The sequence below is a fragment of the Dendrobates tinctorius genome, unplaced genomic scaffold, assembly GCF_039654945.1.
Source record: "Dendrobates tinctorius isolate UK_male_01 unplaced genomic scaffold, ASM3965494v1 ptg000008l, whole genome shotgun sequence".
Classification (NCBI taxonomy): Eukaryota; Metazoa; Chordata; class Amphibia; order Anura; family Dendrobatidae; genus Dendrobates; species Dendrobates tinctorius.
In genome coordinates this window covers 42,558,824-42,565,897 of record NW_027361676.1, presented here as the reverse complement: position 1 = coordinate 42,565,897, position 7,074 = coordinate 42,558,824, and positions in this window count along the sequence as shown.

The window sequence follows — 7,074 nt, the reverse complement described above, 5'->3', positions numbered from 1 at the left end:
GGGCAGGAGACGGAGGAAACAGGAACACTGGAGCAGGACTGAGAATACTGCAGGGAACATGGAAGACAGGCTGCGAGGGTGCTGCAGGAAACACTGAGGACGGCACCGAGAGGCTGCAGAGAGCACAGGAGGAAGCAGGGCCCAGTGTGAAAGGTAACACAACGATCAGGCGCCTCCTTCAGGGGGAAGCGGCCTGATATGGCCCTGTCTGGTCTGCCATTGGTCCGAAGGTGCTTCCGGGTCAGGGCACAGCCGGAGCACAAGAAGCAGAAGGGAGGCGCGGCCGCGGCATAAGGCGCATGCGCATTGCATGCAGAGATGGCATCGGCCGTGAGCCTGTCAGAGGTGACCGCAGTGGCCGTCGGGTTGCGAGAGGCTGCAGCATGGGAGTGGAGGCAGGGTGAATATGCATAGACGGCGTGAGAGCGGAGGCCGGGTGAGTATGTTGGAGCGGTGTAACAAAACTATTTTCAAATGTACGTGAGGAATTGTCAGTCACTGAAGAGCACCTCATCCTTCGAGGTACCAAACTGGTTGTACCTAAGGCCTTGAGCAACTTAGTCATACAGATAGCCCACGAACGTCATCTAGGAATTGTTGGTACAAAAAAGTTACTCAGAGAAAAAGTGAGGTTCCCAAATATGGATCAATTGGTGGAAGAGAAGATTAGACACACTTGTCAATTAATTACTACATCATCAAATTTAGAGCCACTACAAATGTCTCCGTTACCCACTGCTGTCTGGGAGAAAGTGGCCGTCGACATATATGGACCATTACCAAATGGCCAATACATTCTAGTAATAATTGATGAATATTGTAGATACACTGTTATTTCGTTCATCTCTTCAACCTCTGCTAATAGTGTCATACCAGAACTGGACGACATATTCTCTGTATATGGCATTCCACGAGTGGTTAAAACAGACAATGGACCTCCATTCAATGGACATATATTTACGCAGTTTTCTGAATACTTAGGGTTTGTCAGGATCCTGTCAGCGCCGGCGTGCGGCCTCCGCTGAGCAGGGACTCACCCGCACTGTAGGGGTACCGGGGTCAGGTACAGCCGGAAAGTACCGATACACAGGACCTGTGGACGCTGAAGTTTAGCAAGCAGACACAGGACCTACGGTCATGTGACTGCAAGGGGGCGGGGCTTAGCATCCTGCTAAGTGAGATGGCAGGACACTACACAGAATTACTCAGAGTCAGGCAAAATGAGGTCATACACAGAGATAGCAGTAACGTACCAGGGATAAGACAGAACGGAAAGTCAGGGCCAAGCAGAAGTCAAAACCAAACAGACATAGAAGGTACCAAGGAGAATTCAAAGCAATATCCAGAGAACAGACCGAGTCGTACACAGATTATCAAGCAACCAGAACACAGCACAAACACACTCAGGGGTCACCACACTATGCCAAGGGCAAGAGTATAACTGACGGGGGATGGGAGCTTCCTGCGGCTATAAGAAGCTTTCCCAGAATCAATGAGAGGCCACCATAATAGGTCCCAGGTGTGCAGGTAAGAGTCTGCACTGAGATCAAAACATTAACTCCAGAAGTGCCGGTCCACCAGCACTGGTATCATGACAGTACCCCCCTCTCAACGGGGGGGCCTCTGGACCCCCAGGCTTGCCCGGGTACCTAGCATGGAAAGCCCGAACCAGGCGATCCGCATGCATCAACCGGGCCGGCACCCAGGACCTGTCCTCCGGCCCATACCCCTTCCAATGCACTAGGTACTGTACTGACCGCCGTACCAACCTGGAATCTACGATGTGACCAATCTCATATTCCACATGTCTCTCAACCGAAACCGGAGGAGCAGTGGACTCAGATTCTCCCCAGACTGCTTCAAAAGGCTTCAGTAGAGATCTATGGAAGACATTAGGGATCTTTAAAGAGGGTGGAAGGCACAGCCTGTATGCCACTGGGTGGATTTTTTTCCACAATCTTGTACGGGCCAATGAATTTGGGGCCCAACTTGGCTGACGGAATCTTTAACTTAATGTTTCGCGTGGAGAGCAAAACTTTCTCTCCAACCTGAAACATGGGACCAGGTGTTCGTTTCCTGTCTGCGAAAAACTTATACCTGCCTTGAGACCTAGATATACGCTGCTGGACTTCTGCCCATGTATCTTTTAACTGCTGAACAGAGTCCTCATGTTATGATTCCACCACACGGCGGGGGAGGAAGGTGCCACTGAGCTCCACCCCCCACTGACCCTACCTACTTGCCGAGAGACAAGCAGCAGCAAGGAGGACTACTAGTGTGAAACTAAAGAGTGAATGAACCTGAAGGGGAAAACCACGAAACCCCAAACTAACACAAAAAATACTAAGCTTACAGGGCGTGGCCTGGATCGCTTGTGGGGAGGACGTGTGTCGCTGTTGCTCCCGCTGCCAGCCACGAAGGGAGCCCTATTTTGACCCTAACGGGGGTTTTGGTGTGCCCCCCAGAGAGAATTGGACCAGGAGAGAGCGGTGGAGGTTTCAGTGGAGGAAACCGTGGCTCTCGGGGAGGAGAGCGGCCGCGGGTAACAGATCTTGGCGCCGGAGGTGGACGGGCGCCATCTTTGCCGTGTCTTCCTGCTTCTTCCTGAGCGGCGTGGGCCAGAAGACTGCGGAGAGCCGTTGGAGGAGGTGGAGGGCCACAGCCTATGTTAGAGGGGAGACCACTGACCGCTACAGAAAGAAAGGAGAAGGTCTGCTTACCGGAGGAGAGGGAGGTGAGCTGGACACAGAAGCCTGGCTGGTGATCAGAGGGTGACCGCAGTGCTGAGTGCTCCTGGTGGCTGGGTCGGGCGCTCCTTGCTGTGTATAGTGACTGGAGATTTGGAGGTGCTGCTCCCCCTTTCCGGAGACGCTGGGACCTGCCTGACCCCACACTACAGCAGTGAGAAACAATATATATACGGCACCATATCAAGGCCTTATTTACTGATGCCAGCGCTCCACCCTTTAAGAAGCATGAGGTCTTTTTCATCCATGAACATGTATTAATAGACTTTCCCTAAATGCAAGAGTGGTGACTTTAAATGCACGCTTCAATTTAACATTATGGTCAAATCTAATAAAGAGCGTGCAAAATCGCTGGATACTGGGGCACATCGGGGCAGGCAAGGCGAAATGGAGACATTTTTGAAAAATAAATCAGGGTCGGCTAGGCCCACACCAAAAAAGCTACACACTAATGCTGAGGTAGAGGAACGGGTCGAGGACTCTGACTCAAGTGAAGATGTCTCAGGCAGTGACATTACCCACTCAGACTCTGGGAAGTTCTCTAGATCAGTATTTAAAAAACTTCTGACCCAAGCATTAAAACCGTTGGTTACAGAGATATCCGGTATGAGAGCTGATTTGTCACATATTGGTAACAGAGTGGAGTCCCTTGAAGCATCTCAGTCCTCTCTTATTAGCCACTCTAATGCCATGAGGGACCATTTGGAATACCACAGAGAACAGCTTAATAACTCTCTTCTGGCCTTGGAAGATCAAGAGAATAGAAGCCGCAGAAAAAATAAGGATTAAGGGATTGTCTGAAAGTGTTTCTGCAGAAATATTGGAAAAATCCACGAAAGAAATCTTTGCCCTTCTAATTCCACAAGAAAAATGCGACCAAATTGTGATTGAGAGGGTCCATAGATCGCTCAGACCCAGGCCTAAGTCCTCTGAACCCCCGAGGGATGTGATCTGCGGCTTGTTGAGTTATGTGGACACCAATGTTATTCTGTCTGCTGCAAGGGATGCTAAAAATCTCGCTTACGAAGGATCTGCCATACAACTCTACCAGTCAGATTTTGGAATAAATTCTTGGACTTTTGTGCGCTACCAGTTGAATACACCAATCCAATATTTAGGAGAAAGATTAATCCATTTATTTCACAACGCGTTTCGAAATGTGTACCATTTCTTCTTCAGGGGATATCATCCCCTGAAGAAGAAAGAAGATGAAAAAGAAATGGTACACATTTCGAAACGCGTTGTGAAATAAATGGATTAATCTTTCTCCTAAATATTGGATTGGTGTATTCATCTGGTAGCGCACAAAAGTCCAAGAATTTATTCCAAAATCTGATGTGTAAGCGGCCGCAGAGCTGACCTTTGGACGTGCAGCAAGCAGATTACTGATCCTACATGCCTGAACCTCTCCTAAAAAGGGTGAGTATAATCTAATCTACTTCTCCAGCATTAACCCGGATAAGACCCTATTGCGCTTTTTTGTTCCTTTAGTTTTGACACTATACAACTCTACCAGGACATTGCGCCGTCGACCCTTGCAAAGAGAAGAATCCTGAGACCCTTATTGGAAATACTACGCTCGCGTAAAATTCTCTATAAATGGCTGTTTCCGTTTGGAATATCAGTAAATGGAGACGGCAAGCAAGTAACAGTGAGAAGTCCTGTCGACTTAAGCAAAATATGGGACACTTTTGGCATTGCTTCTATTGATATCCCCTCTTGGCTACCTTTGGATATGGATCTTCGCATGCCTCCTCCTCTCAACGCTTATACAGGAGGTCAGGGGGAGTGGGCCTCAGTGAAGAGACGCATGCCCCCTAAGCGAGGGAAATCTGAGGCAAGAAGAGAGATGCCCCCCTGAATATTGTATAACTGGGTCTAGTCGCATTTTCTTACATTTGGACTCAGTAGTTTCTTGGTTTCATTTTACAATGGCTTGGTTCACTTGTGTTTGCCTTGATTGACGCCTGCCTAGGTGTTGACACTTTCATTTAATTGCTATACAAGCTAATGTGTGCTACTCGTGTGTTGGGGATGTGATTCCCTGATCTGTCATGGGGGGTACGTTGGTCCCCCTGCTCCTGCCACTGGCAGGTAGATGGTTATTGTTATTTATCGGTTACTGTTATTTCACCTTGTATTTTGTATTTTTTGTGGTCTGTCGGCATGTGACACTTTATTATTTATTTTTTCTTTTGTTACATCTAACTTACTATGGGTGACACGGAAAAATTTGCCTCTATAATAGTGGCTTCGTATAATGTAAAGGGGTTACGCTCCCCGTGTAAGAGAAATCAGATACTGAACCTTTTGCATACAAAAAAGGCTAGTGTGATCTTTCTACAGGAGACACATTTTAAAGCGGGGAGAGTACCAGACATGTCCAGATCTCGTTACCCGACCTGGTATCATAGTACAGGGGGGTCGGCATCTAGAGGAGTGAGTATTGCTATTAAAAAAGGTGTTCCTTTTGTCTTGCATGACTGCCTTTCAGATTCTGAAGGAAGGTATATTATACTGAAGGGCCTTATTGCTAATACCAAAGTTACCTTATGTAACCTCTATGCCCCAAACAAGGGTCAGGTTGGTTGGTTGTGCAGGACGATGGATACTTTAAAACTATTTACTGAAGGTTTACTGCTGATAGGGGGAGACTTTAATGTACCACTCAATCCATCTTTAGATACTTCCACGGGTAAGTCTGCCCTTTCCCAAAAGGCACTGAGAAAATTACACCTTTCTTTCCAGAAGTTGCATTTGATAGACCCCTGGAGGACACTCTCTCCTTCGGACAGAGACTACACTTTTTATTCCCATCCGTGTGGTAGCTACCATAGAATTGATTATATATTGACACAGACAACCAACCTCTCATTAGTCAAAAACGCGACCATAGACGTCATCACACTATCGGACCATGCTTCTATTTTCCTCGATATGGGCATAAAAACCCTTCCGCGACCAACCGGGTCTTGGTCGCTTAATGAGACATTATTAGATTCAGATTCCCATATTACGAGACTGACTGACACTCTGGACTTCTTTTTTCAGACAAATTTGCACTCTGGCCCACCTACTCCTGTGGTGTGGGAATCACATAAAGCGGTTATGAGAGGAGAGTTTATAGCTTTGAGTTCCTATCTCAAAAAAGAAAGGACAAAACAGGTTGTGTCTATTTTACATCAAATTAGTTCTTTGGAAAGATTACATAAGAGATCTCAAGTAACTAAGACACTAGCTGAACTAACGGACCTAAGAAATTCGCTAAAAAATCTTTTGAATATCCAATCGGCCAAAACCTACATGAGATGTAAACAGAGGTTCTATCTTCATGGCAATAAAAGTAGCAAGCTTATGTCTTCATTGCTTAAAAAGCAGCAAGAAAGGACGTTTGTTAGACAACTCAGGTCTCTGGATGGCTCCTCAATTTTCGAGACTGCTGATATTGCCGAGGAGTTTAGATCCTTTTATGATAACTTATATAATCTAAATGTACCAGATAGCATGCGAGACCCAATAATAGCTATAGAAAAAATTAGAGAATTCCTGACTCCACTAGTTTTACCTAAAATAACCCCGGAGGGCCAGGCTTTGTTGACCGCTCCAGTTACCCCTAAAGAAATTTTGGATACTCTTTCCACCATTCCAAATGGAAAGGCTCCGGGTCCGGATGGTCTCCCCATTATATATTACAAAAAGTTTATAAAATCACTCTTACCTCAATTGGTGACCTTGTTTAACTCCTATTTGAAAGGCCAGCTTCCCCCTAAGCAATCATTAGAGGCATATATTACGGTTCTCCCGAAGGAGGGTAAGGACCCAAACCTGTGCGCCAGCTATAGACCAATTTCATGACTTAATGCGGACATAAAACTGTGGGCTAAAATACTAGCGGGCAGAATAGGTAATTTTTTACCCAAATTAATTCATGCGGATCACGCGGGCTTTGTGAGGGGGAGGGAAGGTAAAGATAACTCCACCAGGGTCATACAGTCCATAATGTTTGCTAAAACCCGACAGGTCCCCTTGTCAACTGATGCCGAGAAGGCCTTTGACAGAGTGTGCTGGAGATTTATGGAGCAGGTGTTGATTAAGTTTGGCTTTCCTCCTCAGTATATAGCAGCAGTCCTTTCTCTCTACTCCCAACCGACGGCCAGGGTCAGGATAAACGGCACCTTATCTAAAAGTTTGGAGATTCACAACGGGACTAGGCAGGGATGCCCTTTGTCCCCTTCTCTGTTCATTTTGGTTATAGAAACTTTGATACAACGTATCCGACAAGAACAACATATAGAGGGGTTGACGGTGGGCACGGGGACGTTTAAAA